We start from the raw sequence: 23,474 nt of genomic DNA on the forward strand, positions 1-23,474 counted from the left end.
TGCATGCAAGTCTAAACGATATGTGTGCCTTTGAACCTCGTTACAATAACCTGAGTCACATGGTTTCAATGTCCATAAAAGCAGAGATTTCTCCCGAAATAACTTGTCCCGACCCATTTTGCACTGTGCTGTATTTCCCATGTACATCACATGACGATTTTGCACATAACCTTAGAGTGCATAAAAATAGACAGAGCAATGTTGCGTGCAGTTGCCAATTGAGCCGAGAACGCTGACCTAATTCAACGGGCTAAAGTATTTTTAGAATAAACGAAAGAAGGGTACAGTGACCCGATCTTGACACATGCCGAACAATCACTGAATCGACTTACAGCAGGGATAGTCTACAAGACTCTCTATACAGTCTCCACGTAGCGTTGGGCTGCAACAGGTGTGCTGTTATCAGGTAAGTCATGCTAAGGCAGGCTTGTAACGCTAAACACTGTCATGGAGGAAGTCCGCCTATATACGTCTTGGCTCTGATACCCGATGTGATTAGGGCCTTGTTTGAGAAACATTTGCTCAATGAAGGTTGTGCAACAAGTACCCTTGTCCGTGTATGGAATAAGGCCCGTTCGACCGAGACGGGTTAGATTTCTGACGGACTATCTATATTTATAGCAAGCTTGTCCGATGATCTGGTAAAAGCATATGTTAGAATTCACCATTTCTTGGTGTCTGGTCTGGTTAAATGCAAATCGGGCAGGTAACTTTTTGACATTACTAGCCCGTGACGTCTGGCTGGCCCGTAAAGTCATTCGTAAACATTATAGCGTCTGAAATGGGTCAGCCATGGGTGTCCCTGTGGTAAAGCGGTACTGAACGGCCCCCAGTAGTTAGTGGCAAAGTATCAAACCTGGTGTTTGGTGTGGTGGCTGACGGCTGGTGACTGGTGGCTTGGTTTAAAGGTCACATATACTCTAATAGGGTACAAACGCAAAATCACTTGCTGACATCGTTATAAATGAAACCCCGTCATTAAAAATGCTCATTTCGAGTAGTATAGGGAATGATAGTTCTGGCTCACTTTCACAAAAAGTCTCTACAACGCCTTATTTACTAAATAAGACGTTGGTGGGCCCCTTAGCTCTTGCTACTATTACCCCTACTACAAAAAAGTTGGCGGTAATTACTGTGTCTTGGTAGGAGGTAACACTGTGCCGTACGGTACGATCAATAATTCTTCTCTTACAAATCCCCTACCCGGCCCATCCCTCAAGTAGTATAAGTTAGGTTCGTCGGCTTTCATATCCACTTTATCTATGTTGTAAGTTTTGACTGACCATATAGGATCGGTGGCCCGCTTACGGCTATCACCCTCGTGTTCCCCTATGTCATGTTTATATCGATGAAACAGTTTAACGTGAACCGCCTACGATCTCTTTGGTGTTCATAATAAAGGCTTGCTGGGCTTTTTGTATTCCCTGTTCTATGTACTTTTTTTTCTCGTCCTCGCTGATAGCAGACTTACGAGACTTGGACCGAATATCTTGTTTCATTCCGTTATATTTTTTGAGTTCAGATAGGATTGAACGAAACTCCTCTTCTGAGATCTTACTGTCAGAGAGTGCCGTGGAAATTCGCTCACTCACTGTGTTCAGCTTTGCTTCGGCCAGAACCCTGATCTCATCGTGTTTCAATGCCTTACGATTAAGTCTGCGTGATATTAACTTAAGCGCCAACCCTGCCAACCCTGCCACCCCAGCTGTTATTTCAATACCTAGCACTATAGGTGCAGCCACGATGGTAGCCAACAACCCAACGCCTGCCGCCCCTAGTCCCATGCTGGTTGCCATAAGGGTAGTGTCAGCCCCGTCCACGATATTGAAAGCTCTATTGTACTTCTTACATAGTGCTTTCCGCGTGTCACGGTCTTGTTCTAGTTGACGTTTCACATCACATAACTGCCTCAAGCGGAACCCATCTACGGTTTCCAGCGTCTTCGCTACTTCCTCTACGACTGGGTACAGACCCATCCTATAATGTATATTTTGAAAGATATTTTAATTGGGTTTCAGTTAAAAATCTATTAATGAATTTAAAGTCTACAAGATCTAGACTACTACTCAGGGCAATAGGTGAGAGGCTAATAAACTCTTCTGTTGTAATAAAAACCCCACTGAGGCTTATTAAGCGGTTTATAGGGTCCGCGTAGGTATCCTGTTGTATAACAATACGACAATATTGGTCTAGGTGTTCGGCAAACCAGTGTATTGACACCCCGGGTAAAATTTGGTGTACTCTTGAGGTGTTTTCATTACCTAAATAGGAAAAGAAGACTTCTATGATGAGTGTAAAAGGGAGTAATATTTCATCAAGATATTTACTATAAAAATTATTGCTAAATGTTAATTTATTTTTTGGTACAGACTTTAACATATTTTTTCCGGTACCAAGAGTTATCATGTATAATTCACCCTCCGAAATGAAATCCCCGGGCCAGATACCGTTATTCCTAATCTTAGAGACCAACTCCAATTCTTCCACCCCATCATCTTTTAATGTGATATAAGGTGAGGTGAATGTTAAGTTGATCAGCCATTTGGGCTCTTTTAAATCTGATAACGGCACCCGTCTGTACACGTTGTCTTTGAAGTGCAGGATGTATAATTCATCTTCCTCACCAGGCTGATCAAATCCCTCCGTATCTCCTAGGTCGTTAAGCGTAGTGTTGGGACGATGACTGGTCATTATTATACTATTACGACATAATTTCCAACTGGTTTTTTGATAATAATTCAGGGGTTAACTTCATACCCATGAAGTGTATGTTGGCAGGCAGGAAGATATTGGTTAGTGATATCTTGTTTTCCACGGTCACGTTGACCCCCTGCAGACTGGTGTTGGAGCCGACACCCACCCGCACGTAAACGTTACAAACTTGATACTGGTGTCGTTTCACCCACCCGAGTTTGATCCCCTTCACGATCTCGACATCATTCCCCGATGGTTCCCCTAGGTAGACTTTGATGATCAGTGTTGAGTTTGCCGGTAGACTCTCTAGTATACTGACCACGCCTTCGAATTCAGACACCAACTGCAATTTCACGTTTTGAATGTTCGGTTTACTCGATAGCATGTGAGCTGCCATAGTGTCGAGTGGGCTGACGACTATGCTACGTCTCTGAGTTGGGACGTAAGCCACGAGTATGGTTCCATTGTTCACGACTTTGTTTAGGTGGTTGTCTTTGTTATCCGTGAACACGTAGGGAGAGACGAGCCTAATATTGAGAAACCAGTCGTCGTTATCGGGTAACAACACCCACTTGTCATCTTCGGTGAAGACGAGTATATATGGCTTGTTTCGGGCGACGGTAGTGCTCTCAACATCGTCTAAGTCGAATAGTTTACCCCCGAACGATGGGTATATTATCCAGTTATTATCACCGGTGTTGACAAGGGAGTACTTAGTGTTTACTGTTGCTCTTGTGGTATCTATCATATCACTTAGGGCTCCACCGGAGGGGATTTCAACGCGTTTGTAAATGTTGTTTTTCAGTTGCAAGGCGTATGATGTACCATCTACTCCTGGAGCGTCGAAACCGCGCGTGTCTCCGAGGTCGGAGATCCCAATATTGGCGCATTTTTTCACTCCGGGCCCTTGTGCGCTGGTCATTTTACATGAAGCGTTAAGCTGAGGTATCCTATATTTACAGGATTATGATTTATATCTAACACCGATATTGTCAGCTCAGGTATGTTGCCCTGGGTTAATCTCTTATACTGCCGTGTTGAAAACGACTCGGTTCTACCGTCGTTGAATTTCTCAGTTTTCACCGGCACTGCTCTCAGTATAGTGGAAGGGTGGCCTCCTTGAATGTTGTACGTTGTGCTCACCTGACCGAGATGAATGTACAGCTCTCGGTACGGTACTAGATCGGGTACCTTCGTGCCTGTGACGGTTGTTGTTGGTTTTATCTCGTCAGGAGACATACCGAGTATCCTAGCTAATGGTCGGCCGAGCCTCAATGAGGTTCTTCCGTTGTTGATTAACACCACTGTACCGTTTGAGTCGTTCATCTTGAGTTCGGCTCCCAAGGGTTTGAAGACCTCGTCGTTTAGAGAGCACACGCTGTAGTAGCCGTCAGTTATCTGGCTGCGAGTTCCACTGACGAACAGCTTATTGTTGCTGATATTAATGTTAGTCCATTGCGGTAGGTAGGTGATATCGCAGAGTGCGACTTCGAGTTGGCCTGACGTGTTATCGATCGCGTGCGTCAGCTGAACGGCCTCACCGCTCGTTATTCCTGGAAGTGTTATGTACATGTTAGAGTATATATGCTCATTATATAATAGTTTTAAAATGTATTCCCCTGGTGTGTTTTACCCTAAACTGGATGTAGATTTCTCCCCCATGAAGATCGTGGTTGCTCCTGAGTTGTATTTCAATGCCCAGCTTTTAGATGTGTTCGATAAGTATAAGCTTTCGGTGACTAACATCAAGGCAGTCCACGCTTGGTTCAACAACCCTATGCAGTTCTGGCAGAATCAATTCAACTTTGCCGTGTGGTGCGCTACAACGGGGTGTGGTGTGACATTGGCCGACACTCGGCGTGGACCGCTGAGTCAGTCTGTGTTCAAGTTCCACGTGTACTACCAGGTCAGACGTATCCTTAAAGAGATCAGCGCCCCCCTCCCACAGGATAAAGCGTGGGACGCAACAAACAACCCGTACGATAGACGGGCCTACGAACGTATTTGCAATGAATTCGAAATAAACCCGAAGACGGATTGGCGTTTGCCGGGGCCGAACCACGGGTTGGGTATTCCTTATGATGGCGCGCGATCAGTGAAAGAAGTCAGTGATGATTTACTGAAACGAGATATACTACGCCAGGACTTTGCTTTGTCGAGTAATGAATGGAGGGATGATCGTATGAACTTTAAAGGTGGTGTTGCTTTCACAGTCCAGAAAGTGGAGCAGTCAACCGCAGACGGGTGGAAAATGTTCATGCTGGACACGTCGAAAGGATTCACTCGTGCCGGGGTAGTCAGGTTGAACGACTCGATTCGAACGTACGTGTGGGCGCTGTTGGGTGCGCAGTCGATGACGCGTTCCAACATCCTCGGTAAGGGAACTGCTTACGACGCTCAGACACAATTCGTTTCCAACGTTGAGGATGCTATCAATTCTCCAGTTGATCTCCCGCGGGCCATCGACCGTTACCAAAACGTGTTAGAATACGCCAGATCGAAAGTCAATTACGTGTTTGGTGTGGGGCTGTACATGGCCCCGAGTGATATGCAACTGAGAATAAAAAAAGTGGTGGGTTATAACAACAAAATAGTCATAGCCACGGCGGACCAAAAGTTGGGTATCAACCCCGATATTAACACCCCCTATATCGCACACATCCCACCACGTGAAAAGGGTATAGTGGCGCCACCTCCGGAGCCTAAAATTCAACCAACACCACACCCCCATATACATGTGGGGGTACCCCCCTATCAGCAGCATATTGATAATAAAACGGCCCTAGTGGTTGGTGGGGTAACTTTGGGACTTATTTGGTTAAAGATTTCTTAGCCGCTACGTACACCAGACCCGCCACGGCGACGATGGCTGCCCACAGGTTTTGACTGAGCCACATGGCAGTTTTAGACAGAGCGCTCAACAACCACGAGACGATGCTACCCAGGATGCCGGGAAGGGCTTCGGCGGCTTTACCAGCCAGTTTAGCTAGGCCTTCCCCGAGTTTTTTTATCCAGTCTTTAACCCCGCCGCCTGTGGGAGTTCCCCCGCCGCCGGCAGGCCCCACAGGGGTTCCTCCCACCAGTGACACCACCAGGGTTGATATGATGAAACCCAATGCAGTTAGAATGCTGGCGATGGTGATCCCTTGCTCCCGGAACAATATCCGAATCCTGTTGGCTAAAGTTGTATCCTCATTCAGTATTCTATCGATTGTTTCCCGAATACGACTGATCTGGGATCGAAGCTGTTCACGATTCGAGGAAGCGGCTTCCAATCGTGTACGTCTCTCGTCTTCTAAATCACGTAGTCGTTCATTGATACGACGCTTCATATCATCGTTTTCAGTTTCGTTGAGTTTGGTTTTTTCCTTAGCGATGTGCTCGTCGATTTCGTTCAGTTTCCCCATGTTGTTCACGAGTTCTCCACGCACGCGTTTCACGGCTTCGTCTAAGCCGTGCAGTTCCCTTACCGGAAAGTCAAACCCCGGTAACGGTTTGTCCCAGTAGGTGCTCAACAGTTTTTCTATGCTGTCCGAGGCTTCTGTAGCACGCTGTGGTGTCATTTCATCTCTAATGGTGAGGTGGGATCTGGTAGCTTGCAGATCTTCTTTAACGGCCTTAGGTATTGCACCACCGTAATCATTCATGTTTAGATTTTTACGGATAAATTCGACACCATGGCGGCTGGCTAGAGTTGACAAGGCCAGTGGTTTTTTATTGCTCTTGTTAAAGAGGTCAACCCCTGGGTCAGACTTAAGGCGTAGAACACCCTTTGTATCAATAAAAAAATTCTTATGGTATCGACCCTGTGGTTCAACGTAGTTTTTATCTCTTCTTAAACTTTCGTAATAATCATTTACCGTTGTTTCCAAGAGTTCTTGGTTCAATGGTGAACTAGTAAATGAGGTCTCCTGCTCATCATCGAATGCCTGGGCACTAGCGCCCGGCATCTCCGTCATATCTATGTCTTCATCCATTAGTATTAAAAATATATTTCTTTTATATAACAATGTACGGCAGAAAATTAGATCCTTTCAGAAGATTGAGAGAGCCATTAGGCGCCAGAGCCGTGCGACAGTCGGTGACCATCACCAACAATCCCAGCAAGATAGACCAGAATCAAACTCTGCTGGTTAGATTTCCAAACCTTGGTGAGAATGACCTCATTGTACCAGGCACTGTTCGACTGGCGTTCAATATCACGTTGACCTCCGACAACGATAAACGCGAGCTAGTGCGGAACGTGGGTCGAGCTATCATCAAGAAAACGACCGTCAAGATCAGCGGTAACGAGGTGCTGAGCATCGACGACAGCGACGTGTTTCACTGCTACAAGGATCTCAGGAAAAGCGATGGAGAACGAGTCAATGATGTGTACCAGGGCATCAGCAAATCAACCCGGGCGCGCATAGGATACGTCTTCACGACAGACCAGCAAGACAAGCTATCGGACGGTGAAAAAGCCATCGCTCTAGCATACGGGAATCGATTCTGCGTACCGCTCGACTTCGAGTTGCTCACGGGACACGCGCCGTTTTACCAGGCCGCGCTGGGTGATAGACTCGAATACGAGCTCACGTTTAACGACTATAGCAAAGTAGTGCGTACGCCGAACGGTGATGAGGCCAGTTATACCATAGACAACATCTCTCTGGAGTTCGACATGGTCACTAGCCCGGAGCTGGCCAGGCAGGTTCGAAGCCAGTACTCTGGGAAGATGGCTATCCTATACGATCGCGTACTGAGGCATAGATCAATCGTGCGAGATAAGAGCGACACTGTGTGGAATATCAATCTGAACGTGCCGGCGTGATCGATGAAAGGTATCCTGGTCATCCCCGTGGAGGATTACGAGCCATTCCAGAGGGACAGCGAGAAGTTTTTCAACCCCGAGATTGAAAAGGTGGAAGTGACCATCGAGGGCGTGCCCAACCAGCTGTTCAGTCATGGTATGAGACCACACCAGCAGTGGGATGAGATAAAAAAGCTACCAGTGGGGGATTACATAACAAAGGACCTGGACCTAAGCTCCGTGCAGATCGGTGAATACCTGACCACCAAGTACGCCCTATGGTTGGACATGCGATCCACGGATGATGATAAACTGCACGGTAGCGGGCGCCGTATAGATAACGGCAGCGAAGGGATAACCATCCAGATTACTAAGAAGGCTCAAACCGCTGGTAAGTTGAAATTATATCTGTACGTTATTATGGACGCGCAACTTAATATAGACAATGGGAGATTCGTGCAAGCCATCTACTAGTGGGGGGTACCCCCTGGGGTTACCCACTGACCCACACTGCGCTATCATATGCGGGCAGACTGGCTGTGGGAAGACCGTTTTCGTGTTGGATATGTTAGAGGGTTACTACAAGGATGTTTTCGATAACATCGTTATCATGTGCCCTACTCTGAGCATGAATAAAACGTACGCGCGACCTTGGGTGATGACGGACCCGGACGTACACAAAATCGACCCTGGAACACGCCTGCAGGACTGGTTGAAAGCTCTTCACGAGAGATTTAAAGGGGAACCGACGCTGTTCATACTGGACGACTGCAGCGCTAATCGCGAGATAACAAAAAAGAGAGACATGCTATCGTACCTGGCCTTCTCCGGCCGGCATGCAAATCACAGCGTCTGGGTGCTAACGCAGAAGTTCAACTCGGTGTTGAAAGACCTCAGGGAGCAGACGCGATGGGTGGCCTTATTTCACTGCAAGGACAGGGATTCGTTCGAGGAGTGTTTGAGAGAGAACGATGTGATGAGTAAATTAGAACGGGAACGGGTGAAGAAACAGCTCGCTGAAACTAAACACGCTAAGCTCGTTCTAAAAACCGACCAACCAGTAGCATATATAGTGTGCTAAGCAAAGCTAAGCAAAGCTAAGCAAATGCTAAGCATAGCTATAATATTTGAAGTATTTGTCGTGTGCAACTTAACCTTCATTTCTCTGTGTTTTGTCTGCATCGGGTATTATATAGTTAAAACTAAATCTTACTTGTTATATTATAAGATGGAGTGTGAGGAATTGCTCGAACAATTGGGGGTCTCCCCAACGCCGCCGGCAGGCCCCACTGTGGGGGATTCCCCCAAGCGAGAGAAACTGGTGGCGTTGGCTGTTGGTGGTAAAGCCAAACATTACTTTGGAGACTACACTCCAGATAAAATTCACAAAATGTCAGCCGAAGAAATCGATAAGCTGTACGCTAGATACGAGTCCCGGCTCGGAGCAGAAATGACAAAGACAATAGGATCGGCTATGACCCAGATATACACCGGTATTGTATCACACTTCCTTCCCATTCCACCAGAGCGCCGACTTTACCTGTGGGAGGACCTCGAGAAAGACCCTTTTATCGAACACGCCGTGAGCTCTATCAGCTGCGGGCTGTACCACAAATATGGTATGTTGTTGGCTCCAGTGACGGCGGCGATTATCACGGCAAAACATTGTCAATTTGAGAGAAAGAATAATAATAATAGTATAGATGGATGCTGCACAGGAAACCCCAGTGGAGGAGACCCCACCCCCAACAGTGACGGTGGAGACCACTTCAACAGTAACCAGGCAGAAGAATCCTAAGAGAGTAGCTGCCGGTAAAAAACGGTGGTGTAACCAACATAAAGTGACCAACCCAACCCGACTGTTGTTGGCTGTAGGTGTAACTGCTGCCGTGGTTATAACATGGTTATACGTGGGGGTACCCTCCCACAGTGAGCCACCACCCAACAGTGAGCCCCCCACGCCGCCGGCAGGCCCCACTATTGATCCGCATATCATGTTATAATTTTAATATTTTATATCATATACATAATGTCTGAGGGGAAAACGTTCGTCAACGACGCATACCACGCCACAGTGGTAGCCAGTCTAGCAGTAGGGTACGCTCGGTTGACTAAAATGGTGCTTAAACAACCAACTATCAAGCTAGATTTCAACCTGCAGGATATGGGTATGCTCATAATGAACCTTGGTATGGCGATGGCCACAAAAGACATCCTAGTAAAACAAGGGATCATACCTGATAATATAATGAAATAAATATAGGATGGCCACGATAGCTATGATGGTCGGTGGGGCGTTAGTGAATGCCCTGGCATTTTCCGGGAGTAATTTCCTCTTCTCGAAACTATGAGATGATCACGCGGCTGAAATACAGGAAGAAAGGAAGCGGCACGATCTCGCTACTGAGAAATTACAAAGGGCACAGGCTGAGTACGTTAAAAAACGCCTCCAGAGGATCGATTTTATTAACGAACAACTCAAGCGTGAAAACCATGCCATTAAAACATTCAACGATGTCGATGAAGCAATGAAAGAATACTACCTACTAACTGGTAAACAATTGGAACCGCTCAATAAACCCACACTCGCTCAATACTACACACCATCCAAGGGACAAATGAATCGTGAACTGGGCTTCATAGTGTTGGGTATAGCAGCTACTGCGTTGGTTGCGAAGCAATTAAATTAAAATACCTATATAAGTAAACATGAGACCCGCTCCATACCGATGCGAATACATACTTATGGGGAAGACCGAGGCCTGTGGTAGGAAATGCAGGAATCAGGGGTTCTGTTGTTTCCATATGGGAAGTCCTAACTACACGTGTTCTGTGTGTGGTATCGGGGTTAAAGGACATTACTGTCTATGTAAAGCTCACGGAGCGAACGTAGTCAGACATCAACTCATCTACGAGAATAAAAAAGGCTACATAAAAGAACGTAGGCGACTGCTCAAGATAGCCACTTAAGGGTTACCTCCCCTTACTGTGAACCAATTAGGCATTGGTTCTCTTACTTGTAAACACGATGTCTACTGTAAGCGAGCTCAAGCGGGTCGCAAAACAGAGAGGTGTCATCGGGTATTCTCGAATGCGGAAGTCAGCATTGTTGAGATTACTAGGTTTAGAAGCCCCTCCTACGGTAAAACAATTAAAAGCTCAAGCAAAACAGCTTGGACACACGGGTTATTCAAACCTGGGGAGAGCCGGGTTAACCGCATTGTTATCACATGCCCCCGTAGCACGTCCCACTGTAAAACAACTGAAAGCCGAGGCACACGATTTGGGTTTAGGCGGGTATTCCCGTATGAGAAAACCACAGCTTGTAGAATTATTACGACAGAATAGAGCTATTGACCTACAGTTCGTGCGCACTGAGCACGCCGTAGGCAATTATTTGAGAGGTTGGCGCATGCGCGTTGATAGAAACATAGACATTACAGATATCAAGCCTCTGATAGCTGATAAGGTCAACCAGGAACTAAATAACCTAGGAAGTATCAAGTTTCAGATCACAGTGAAAATGTCGCTCGATAAGCAGGTTGGGAGTACCACTGAGTATGTTCAGCCTTACTTCCGAGGTAAACAAGAGGTCGTCACACATGCAGAGACCATTGATACATCAATCGATACCAGTTTTCAGCAGATACGAGAATACCTAGAACGCTACACACACTTAGGGTCCGGGTGGGCTGTAGATAAAATCGATAATGTCTATCTAGACATAGCTAACTACGTGCCGTTCAGAGGCGGGTCATACCTAGCCTTGCCTCCCTACTATAAGAACAAACATGCCATAGTAAACGTTAAGAATAGAGGAAACGATTGCCTGAGGTTAGCTATCAGGTCAGCCTTATTTCCAGCTGGCAAGAATTCAGATAGGCTTTCTAGCTATCCCCAAGATGATGGGCTTAATTGGGATGGTATAGATGAACCCACCCCAATATCCCAGATCACTAAAGTAGAAAAACAGAATAATCTGGCTATAAATGTCTTTGGGCACGAAGGTAACACAACAATAGTACACAGGGTCAGCCCGGTGAAGGATCGCCAAGTTATCAATATATTCATGATCCAGGGAGGTGAAAAGTATCACTACACGTGGATAAAACATCTCAGCCGGTTGTTGCACGACCAGTCGAAACACGTTGGGGAAAAACACTTTTGTGTACGATGCCTACACGGTTTCAGTCGAGCTGATTTATTAGAATCCCACCGGGATGATTGCCAAGGTGTGGGGCAGACGGCCATACGAGTCGACATGCCTAAGGAAGGTGATAATATCCTAAAATTCAGTAACCACAAGAACCAAATGTCTGTGCCTTATATCATATACGCCGACTTCGAAGCCTTAGTGGCTGCCGCCGGCGAGGCTCCCAGTGGTAGCTTCACCCACAAGACACAAGAGCATAAAGCCTGTTCGTTTGGATACATTGTCGTCCGTTGTGACGGGGAAACGAAAGCTCCAGTAGTGTATAGGGGGCCTGACGCGGCTGAAAGGTTTCTAAAGTGTTTGCAGGAGGAAGAAAAAATTATTAGGAATGCATTGTATAAAATCGCTCCCATGCGTCTGACCCGAGTCGACAGGCTAGCCCACGCTAGTAGCACTAACTGTCACGTGTGTGAATCACCACTTAACGGTGATTCGGTGAGAGATCACTGTCACATAACTGGTAAGTATAGAGGCGCCGCTCACAGCGCGTGCAACCTCAAGCTTAAAATCAACCCTAAGACAATAAACATCCCCGTTGTCTTTCACAACTTGAGAGGGTACGACTCACACTTGATCATGCAGGCCATCGCGAAAATCGATGGTAATATAACGTGCATCCCCAACAACATGGAGAGATACATCTCCTTCAGCTTAAACGGACTTAGGTTCATTGACTCGTTTCAGTTCCTCCTGTCGTCACTCGACAGTCTGGTCAAGGCTAACAATACCTTCCCTATCACCGATCGATACACAGACGCCGAGACTAGACCCCTGCTTATGAGGAAGGGTGTGTACCCCTATGAGTACATGGATAGTTGGGTCAAGTTCACCGAGACCAGACTACCCCCTATTGACTGCTTTTATAGCAAGCTGAATGAGGCGTCCGTCTCACGAGATGATTACTCGCACGCGACTAACGTATGGAATAAACTGGGCTGTAAGAACCTGGGTGATTATCACGACCTGTACTTGAGGACAGATGTACTGCTGTTAGCCGACGTGTTTGAAACGTTTAGGCGGACATGTTTCAAGCAGTATAAACTCGAACCCGCATGGTATTACACCAGCCCAGGTCTGTCGTGGGACGCCTTGCTTAAAAAGACCGGAGTTAATTTGGAATTGCTCACAGATTACGACATGCACCTATTCATTGAGAAAGGCTTGCGAGGTGGGATTTCCATGGCATCCAAACGATACGCGAAAGCAAATAATCAATACGTGAAAGGTTACGATCCTAACAAACCAACCAATCACATTCTATACCTCGACGCAAACAACCTGTACGGCTGGGCCATGAGCCAGTATCTACCTACAGGGGGATTCGAATGGGTACCCCACGTTGATGTTATGGGGGTCGCACCAGATTCGAACAAAGGGTATATCCTCGAAGTTGACTTAGAGTATCCCAAGGAATTACACACATCGCACAACAGCTACCCCCTGACCCCCGAACGTATGAGGGTTAACACAGACTGGATGTCTGAGTACCAACATAACTTGTCAGGTGGTCGTGTGACAGACGTTGAAAAACTCGTGCCTAACTTAATGAATAAGACCAAGTACATCGTTCACTATCGCAACCTACAGCTGTACCTGTCGTTGGGTATGAGGCTGACCAAAATACACAGGGTGCTCATGTTCGACCAGAGCCCATGGATGGAGCCCTACATCAGAATGAACACAGACCTACGAAAAAAAGCAACCAGTGATTTTGAGAAAAATCTCTACAAGCTCATGAATAACTCGGTGTTTGGTAAGACTATGGAAAACCTGAGGAAACGCGTAACCGTGAAGCTGGTTCGGTCGAGTGAGGAAGACAAGCTCAGGAGATTGATAGCCAGTCCGGCATTCAACCGTAGTAAGATATTCACAGACAACCTGGTTGCCCTACACATGAAGAAAAGCCACATAAAATTCAACCGGCCTGTTTACGTGGGGATGAGCATCCTCGATTTATCCAAACACCTGATGTACGACTTTTACTACAACGAGCTCAAGAAACAGTACGGTGCCAGGTGTGAAGTGCTGTACACTGACACGGATTCCCTGCTGATGGAGATTCGAACCGAGGACGTGTACGAGGACATGAAAAAACACCTCGATTTATACGACACCAGCGACTACCCTAAGACCCATGCCATACACAGTACGGTAAATAAAAAGGTCCTAGGTAAGATGAAGGACGAGTGTGCTGGCACGCCCATAGCCGAGTACATAGGTTTGAGACCTAAGATGTACTCCATACTGAAAGCCGACAATAGTGAGATCCGGAAGGCTAAGGGGGTTAAGAAGTATGTGGTGAAACAACACATCAAACACGCCAGATTCAAGGAAGCCCTGTTCAAGACCCGTACCTTTAGACATAAAATGAACACACTTAGAAGTGATGGACATAAGATATACGGACTGACTATAAACAAGACGTCCCTGTCGCCTATGGACACGAAACGTTGGATAGCTATTGATGGGATAAACACATACGCGTATGGACATGAAAAAATTTGAGGCTATTTACTACAGCCCGCGTGGGTACTGGAAAGGAGGTAGCGCAGTAGATAAGCTAGCTAAAATAGCGCGAGTACCCCCGGAGGAAGCCAAAGCGTGGCTTGAAAAACAAGCCCTGTGGCAGATCTATTTGCCGGCACCACGCTACGTGCCTAGAAGGAGGTTCGGTATTAACATACCTAATAGCGTTCACCAGGCAGACCTACTGTTCCTACCCCACGACAAGAGGTACAAGTATGCCTTAACCGTAGTGGACGTAGCCAGTCGTTACAAGGAAGCCGAACCCTTGACCACGAAAGATTCGGCCCAGGTAGCCAGAGGATTCGAACGCATATACAAACGCAGCCCACTGACGTGGCCAACAGAGCTGCAAGTTGACCCCGGACGGGAGTTCATGGGTGCCGTGTCACAACTGCTAGCCAAACACGATACAAAGGTCAGGCGTGGCACGGCCGGAGCCCATCGCAGCCAAGCCATAGTTGAGAGATTTAATAGGACTTTGGCTGAGCGCTTGTTCGGCTATCAGTATGCTAGGGAGATGACCACCCCTGGAAAACGATCGACTGAATGGGTCACGAGGTTACCCAAGGTGGTGTCGGCAATCAACCATGAAGTCACCCGTCTCACCGGTAAGAAACCGGCAGACGCTATCAAACTAAAATCAATAGTTGCAGAGTCGGCCGCTCCATTGCGTGGGAAGGAGAAACAAATACCAGATAGGGCCCTAGTGAGGTATCTATACCAGCCGGGGGAACACGAGGGCGATAGCCGTAAGCGGGCCACCGATCCTATATGGTCAGTCAAAACTTACAACATAGATAAAGTGGATATGAAAGCCGACGAACCTAACTTATACTACTTGAGGGATGGGCCGGGTAGGGGATTTGTAAGAGAAGAATTATTGATCGTACCGTACGGCACAGTGTTACCTCCTACCAAGACACAGTAATTACCGCCAACTTTTTTGTAGTAGGGGTAATAGTAGCAAGAGCTAAGGGGCCCACCAACGTCTTATTTAGTAAATAAGGCGTTGTAGAGACTTTTTGTGAAAGTGAGCCAGAACTATCATTCCCTATACTACTTTTCGATCTTTAATTACCTTAAATCGGCCTTTTTGTCAACAGTGCAAAATTCTCAGCCGCAAACGAAATTTCAACCAATCAAAGCGGCGCGTCTCCGTGACGTAATAGTGGATATAGAAATGAGGGTCTGTGCAGTATTCATCTACATTTCAGGGGTTGAACTATTTCGTTTACAGGTTTGTACAAACCTGACATCGCGAAAACTGTTGAGAAAAATGAAAGCTATATGTTCTCACAATCTACTATCATTTAGTTTTGCCTACTGCTTTGCCTAGTTTTCGAGTTACAACGATTCTGTCAAAATCACTTGGTGTCGCTAGGTTGTAATCCGTGTTAGGTGGTATAAACCTACACGTTATTTGTCATCATTCACTTGATGCTCACTTAATGAATTTATAACAGGTATAAATAGTGGTAACGCCACTTAGATTACCCGACAAAGGCTCCAGTTGGGCATTTCGAGTAATCAAAGGATTAACCGATAACACGCTGATTGATTAATTAGTTTTATGGGGATTTAAAGGGGGGATTTGTCAAAAGGTAGTGTTTATGTATGTACATTACTAATCTATACTGAATACACTCTGTCGTGTCAGTGTCTATGTAAAACAACGCCCTTCTTTCAAAGGATTAACCGCAAATACATTGATTGATTGCTCATTATTGACTAACCAAATAACTTTTTAAAAAGAATGACGCACATTATGCAATTAGTTGCCATGTCTGCTATCTTAGGTAACCAATGAAACTATACAGCAATGTGAAAAACCTGAAACGATGCATCACGTTTTCGTATATTAGACTGTTAAAAGACACATCACTTGGGAAATCTGCAGATGAATCATATATCACTCGTTTTTGTGGATATTGATGGATACATTCCTCGAACAAGGTAATAGCCTGACATTGCCCCTGTAACTTTAATTTTAATATTTGCATTTTTGTTTTTAATACGTTGTCGTAGCTTTCGGCAGAATCATTGTTTTCGTCGTTAAGTGTAGTGATGCAGACGACATACACTAGGGCGTGGGTGCGAATTATGATTCATATAGGAAAACTATGAAACGTCTACATATTATATTCTTGTTATACATTCGCAGGTCGCTTCTTTTTATTGAGTTTCAAAATACATTCAAGTATAAAGTAAAAGGATTATGAGACCAAATATAAAGACGTATATTGACAAGTATCTACATACTGGTGAGAGAACGTTACAAACCAAGTAAATTTAGCAAGTGAAGAAATTTATCGCGCAGTATTTTCACTTCGACCCCGACCTCGCTTAGGTTATGTTACAGGTTGTGTCATGCACACTCCTTTTGGTAATGATTCAAATACATATTTATGTAGTTTTGATTTTCTAACTTGATAAGAACAAACCATACATAATCTCATTAATTCAAATGGATTTGACTTCACGATTTTCAAAAATGGCGGCGCCCGGTCTTGGGATGAATGCTATTTAAGCTTGGTTTCACTGACTTACAAAAGGACAATTACTTTCTACTAGTAGTAAAATATGTATTTTATTGATGGACATTAGGATTTTACATGAAATAATTTATAACATAACAATTTCACTCTTGGAAGTGAGGTGGAGGTGGACATTGCTTGCAAGATAAATGTCACTTCGACCCCAACCTTGCTTCCTTGGAAGAAGTCCTTATGTTACAAGTTGTGTCATGCAAAATCCTTTTGGCCATGATTCAAATGCATGTTTAACTATCAGTAAAAAGTAGTTTTGATTTTCTAACTTGATGAGAACAAATCATAATCTCAATAATTCTAACGGACTTTAGCCCGTGATTTTCAAAAATGGCGGCGCCCTGTCTGAGGATGAATGCTATTTAAGTTTGTTTTCACCGACTTACAAAATCAAAATTACTTTCTACTGGTAGTAAAATATGTATTTTCTTGATGGACATTAGGATTTTACATGACATTGCTTATAACATTACACTTTCACTCTTGGAAGCGGCCATTATAAAGGGTCGATATAATATTACTTACGATAATATTGTCACTTCGACCACAACCTCGTTTCCGAGGAAGAAAGCGTTATATCTGTGCAAAATCCTCTTGGTCAGCAATGTGTAGTAAGCAGTCTTGATTTTATAAACTCGATGAAACTTGAAATCCATTATCTATCCTGGAAGCGTGGTAGGGGGCGAACCATCCGATTTAGTATATACGACAGGCTTCCACAAAGCTCACTTCGCACACACTAACAACCAATTTCACCAACTACGGAGTCCGGTGGAAATCTGTGCATAGTGACACCATCACCCGACCCCAAGGAAAAATTGACGGCAACACAACAATTCGGCATGTGTTTGACGTGGAGAAATCAGCAAAATGACGAGCTCCCTACACATTTTCTATACATTTAACTGGAAACCGCTCCTTCTATGACGTCACTGTAGGGCTCTCGCAACAGAGTTATGTAACCTGTCTGCAGTTTCGTTTGAGGGCGAGAGAGAAGCAGACGGCTTTTTAGCAACTATTAAAAGTCACATGCAACCAAAAAATCAAACATAATTAAAACACATTTATCACTTATTCATGACATATAATATACATTGCTGCCTTTAAAAAAGACAAATAAACAAAATTATAGGCGTACAATCGCGATTCAAAAGTGCAATATTTTGTACTTGGACTTACCTCCCCCGAAACGAAGCCCTCGGGAGACCGAACCCAGTCATAGCGGTTGGATATGCACTCAAGTGTAACGACGGCTTCCGACTGGCTGTTTCATTTGCTGATATGCCGAGGGTTCATTGCGTGTACAGAAAGATGACCTGTTTGATGGGTGGGCAATTTAGAAGTATAGCCAGTCACCAGAAAGTAAGATTCTTTATGGATAACAACTTCTTTTTGTGTACTTGATGCGTCGTTTCAGTATGGATTCATATACTGTTGTCAAACAAAATCATATACTAAAAGAAGTCGTTATCCATGAAGAATGTATATAAAGATGTTGGGTTTTGAAAATACATGTTCTCTGAATTTGCGCTCGATCCAATCAAAAATCTTCTCAGTAGAGATGGTAAACTTCTGACTGGAATCTGTCATTCGTCCAAGTACAAAGCAGGACTTGAAACTGACTAGAGTTTCCACCAGTTTCCGTCAGATCCAGTCATCCGAAAAAAATGAATGTAGTTTGTTATCAACCAACAGACATAAAAACATGTCATGTGTATCACACGTGCCTAATTACATACTGTGGCAGACACGGGACTCGGGTGCACGAGTCACAAATCAACTTATTTTCTTCATGTCGTATAGTCTGATAGGTGTTAGGTTCAAATTGCACGTGGTCAATGATTGAAGCTGTGTATTGCGTGTTGTCTTTAGCAGACAGGAAGGCAGACATATAGGTGTGAATAAACCAGACACTGAGCTTTCTCTGTGACAGAGACTGCTTACTACAATCAACAAGTTGTTTTACGTAACGAGTAGATTATTTACTTGTTTGTGTACACAACCAAGACTAGACTACTGCTCACGACCTCAGACGCTGGGCATGCATACTGTTTCAAGCTCAGCGAACCTATTCACTGCGCATGCGTTATGGACGCAGCGCAGCACAGCTGTTGAAACCAGTTTTCCCCCAGCGCTGGGGGGAATTTATTGAAACGTTTGAACTCCGATTGCGCGGGCTTTTTTTTCATCGCGTTTTTTCATCTTTATGGGTTGAATTGGCATTTTTTATGATTTGTTTCGGTAAGTGCATACCTAAAGGTACCAGAATCTGCAAAGTTGTGTTTTACGTTGCATGTGATCTTTAAGCGCTTGGTATTAATTAACCACAAGTTTTTTTAAAAAAGAAAATGGTGTTTCGTTTATGACTAACCAAAAGTCTTCCATATACAGTGATAAAAACAATTGAGTTTAGTGGTCCTTTAAAAGCTTTGCATGACACATTCACTCAATTGCTCATAAAACGGAAATGTCTTGGTCAAGCGTCCAAACGTCTTGAGATTCAGAATGTGCCACTCCATAAATAGTGATGTGACTGGTTTTTAGTAAAACAAAAAACAAAATACACAAAACATCTCAGCTGACATGAATCATCCTTTCATATATTCTGGTATATACCGAATGAAACAATTGTAATACTGGTACAGAAACATGTAACATTGAAAATTATAGCATCGTTTCAAATTTGACATTTCTAAATGCACTATTGTTCGTATTATCTAGTCAGTCACTTGTATTTATTGTCTGGTTTGTCCCCAAGCTGTCATCACGTGGTGCATGTTGTGCAATGTTGTCGGCACCAACTATATTCCGTTTTTATAAAGTGCGGAACACCTGAAGTCATCAGCTACTTTTCAGATCTGTTCATATATAATTCAATGATATATTTTGCCCATGGCGCTCGATGCGCCAGGAAATGGATGTTCTCTTTTGGGGAACATTTTCCATATGTATACGCATGTGACATAATATAAACAACAAACATTATTGCATATTTCACGTCATGTTTTATGATTTGACAGTAAACCATTACTCCTATGATGCATTGCTAATTTCTGTGCTTCACAATTTCTCACACACGGAGGAAACAGTTGGAATCAGTAGGCATAACAAATGCACCCAGCTCAAATATCATTAATATTAGGAGTGGCCGATCCCAGTTTACCATTTTCCATTACCCAGTGTGACAGTCATAAATTGTTTACAAAATGTGTCCTCATTCATTTTTTCAAGGCCCACGCAAGATGTCTACCCTCTAGCCCCCTTCCCCTCCCCCATCCCCAAGCTACATACTGACTTCATGAAGTATATCACTGAATATCACCACCTTCCTCGTCACCCCCTACCCTCAAGTACACCCCGCAGTCGCAGACAACTACGTCAGCAGGGTATGTAGGTTTTACTTATTGTCCTATCTGCTAAGGCCTAGGCTAAAGCTGAAGTTCTGAACCTTTTGTGTACATAAATGTGTTGATGTTGTATGAATACAATTAACAATATTACTGCATGTGTTATACAGGAAATAGTAGATGACAGAGGAACTGTCTGGTTATCTAAGTAGAACCTCAATGTGTTTAACTTTCCTACACAATTCCAATATCCTTAACATGTGTTACATTTCGTGGTACACTTTCTCAGAAAAATACAGATTCTAAAGTACTGTCGGAAATAGAAAAAAAAATCTACTTTACTGTACAGACCCTGAGGCAAATATAGTCAAGAAAGCCCAGGCAAGTCTAGAAATGTGGCAAGACAAGATTTCATTAGCTTCTGAAAATGAAGAAAGTCTCAAGGCCCCATTTCATTATATTATTTTTGTTTCACTATGAACTTTTTTCCATAAAATGTGTTCATTTCAGAGACTAATTGTTAGTCTAGAAACATTTTTGCATTTATATCTACACACAAGTCCTGAGAGAATATTGCAGAAATGGACACTGCATAAGTCCAAATCGACTTATTTGGAACATACTATGGCTTTATTCAAATTAGAATGCGATGATGTTGTATTACAATGGCAAGTTCTAATTGCCCTTTTTTAAAAATTAACTTACCATCATTTTAAATGGTAGCTTAGGTAAAAAGTAATAGGTTTAATACTGAAACTATTAAGAATGTAGCTACCTTGGAGTCTCAAATTCCCTTGTCTCTTGGTTCAATTCCCAAGATGTGAACAGTTTGTGAAGCCCATTACTGGTGTCGCTGATCATTATATAACTGTCATATTGCTGCAAGTGGGATATCATTTAAAGTTAATCAATGAGTGTGCGACTTCCACACTTCAAGCATGTGACTCAACCCAACAGGGATACTAGAATCTACTTTACTGAGAGATTGTAATCACAAATCACAAATATAACAGCTTTCTAAAATGGCATTGTATATGCTTTATGTATTATACATTGAACATTTTTGTTATTAATGACACAAACAACACTAAGTGAGAAAGGGCTTCCTATTTTCAAAAATATTACAAGGAATCTTTTTCAGAATTTTCAGAACATATGTCTGAAACTATTGATATTTTTGGGAAGGCACACGTGTTACCAAGTCGAAAACAGGTGCTTTTTTTCTGGACAGATTTTCAATTATGTCTTGCACGTCCTTCGTGACACAACGATTTTGTATCACATTATCCTGAATACTTTATAAAGTCTCTAGTCCATGTGCCACTGAATTGTTCAATAGCTGAATGACCTCTCCTGTCAAACAGAGCAGACAGGAATTGGACAGAAGGACTCACCAAACACCCCCTGTTCATGGACACACAGTAACGCTCGCGCGAAGGCATTTGCAACTGACACCTCTTCTGCTGAAACCCGTGCAGATTAGTACGAGGGTTGGCTGAAAAGTTCTAAGCCTCACTGTGAAAAAAAAGTTACAAAGTCCACGTTTGTAATTTATTTTTTTAACATAGTCCCCTTCCAAGTTCACACACTTTTGCCAGCGATGTTGCAACCCCGAATACCGGTCAGGAAGAAATCTTCTTCAGCTACCCTAAAAAAATCAGTCACAGCGGAAATGACGTCATCATTACTTGCAAAATGGCGACCGGCGAGTTCCTTTTTCATTTTGGGGAACAGGTGGAAGTCAGAAGGAGCCAAATCAGGTGAATAAGGAGGATGGTCAATGAGTTCACAGCCACAATCGCGGATTGTTGACATGGCCACCACCGATTTGTGAAAAGGCGCATTGTCTTGGTGGAAGAGGACACCTTTAGCGATCATCCCTCGTCGTTTGGCTTTGATTGCTTCTCGCAACTGGTTCAGTAGATCAGCATAGTATCTGCCGTTGATAGTTTGACCTTTTTCAAGATAATCAATGAGCAGAATACCCCTGGAATCCCAAAAGACTGATGCCATCACCTTTCCAGCTGAAGGAACAGACTTGGCTTTCTTCGGAGCTGGTGAATCAGGATGCTTCCACTGTTTTGACTGTAGTTTTGTGTCTGGTTGAAAGTGATGTATCCAGGTCTCATCCATGGTTACAAATCGTGCCACAAAATCATCGGGATCTGCTTCAAAACGACGCAAATTGTCAAGGGACGTCTGGAACCTGACACGTTTCTGTTCTGCTGTCAAGAGCTTTGGCACCCATCTTGCAGAAACTTTAGTCATTCCTACTTCGTTGGTGATGATATGCTTAACCCTCTCATGAGAGATGCCCACTACACTAGCAATATGTCGAGCAGTCAATCGTCGATCATCCATCAACATATCGAGCACTCGCGTGATGTTTTCTGGAGTGGTTGCCGTTGAAGGCCTTCCTGAGCGTGGGTCATCATCAAGGCTTTGTCTGCCACGCTTAAATTCTGCAGCCCACTTCTTTACTGTGGAAAATGAAGGAGCATCATCCCCTAGAGTGGAGACCATGTCAGCATGTGTCTGTGTTGGGGACATCCCTTTCTTTTGCAAGTACTTGATGACAGCCCTGTATTCAGTGTTGTCCATTTCTGATGATTTCAGAGGGTAGGTTTACCAAAAGAGCTGTAGTTGAGATAAAACTATTAGTACGTTTGTAGTTCTTGTGTCTATGATTCACTAAATGATTGTCCTCATTGGTGGCAAACACCTGTCTCTGCCTGGTGGGGAAAAACCACTCAGACTGAGAACTTTTCAGCCAACCCTCGTATGTGGTTGTTTTCACTTCAGTGTTCTACTTGAATGAGAGCAGTCACACTTTGGTGGCTCTCTCTATGTATAATTGGGTGGCCCTCTCTATGTATAATTGGGTGGCTCTCTATATATAATTGGGTGGCTCTCTCTATGTATAATTGGGTGGCTCTCTGTGTATAATTGGGTGGCACTCTCTATGTATAATTGGGTGACTCTCTCTATGTATAATTGGGTGACTCTCTCTATGTATAATTGGGTGGCTTTGGGAGTGTGTTTGGGTCTAGTGTGTAGACGTATAGTTGCAAACGTTGGAGATTACATATTTGGTGTATCTTTTGTGTTGTGTCATATTTTGGATACACTATTGTAGTGTTTTGTTTGGACACTCTGATAGTGTCTTATTTGGACATTTGAATGGTGTCATGTTTGAAGACATTTCTAATGTTGGTATGTGTAAAGATATTTGAGCGCATTGGGGTTATTCATATTTGGGAAAAAAATAAGAAAAGTGCTCTGTTGTCATTTGACTCCGTATTTGCCAGCTTTCACTGTGTTGCAGGAATACTACCATCAAGAGGAAGACAGCACTT

At 44.0% G+C, this 23,474-nt stretch overlaps 1 protein-coding gene across 2 annotated transcripts in view; it reads left to right on the top strand.

Moving 5' to 3' along the window:
• Positions 1 to 213: 213 nt before the first annotated feature.
• LOC137265451 (alpha-(1,3)-fucosyltransferase C-like) overlaps positions 214 to 23,474 on the top strand; it is a 36,276-nt gene continuing 13,015 nt past the window's right edge. Inside the window, exon 1 of one of the 2 annotated variants that reach the window (XM_067800852.1) lies at positions 214 to 406. The gene's annotated coding sequence lies outside the window, so the exon portion shown is untranslated. The remainder of the gene's footprint in view (positions 407 to 23,474) is intronic. The other variant, XM_067800853.1, reaches the window with a different exon arrangement.

This window comes from Haliotis asinina, chromosome 15, assembly GCF_037392515.1.
Source record: "Haliotis asinina isolate JCU_RB_2024 chromosome 15, JCU_Hal_asi_v2, whole genome shotgun sequence".
NCBI classification, from domain to species: Eukaryota; Metazoa; Mollusca; class Gastropoda; order Lepetellida; family Haliotidae; genus Haliotis; species Haliotis asinina.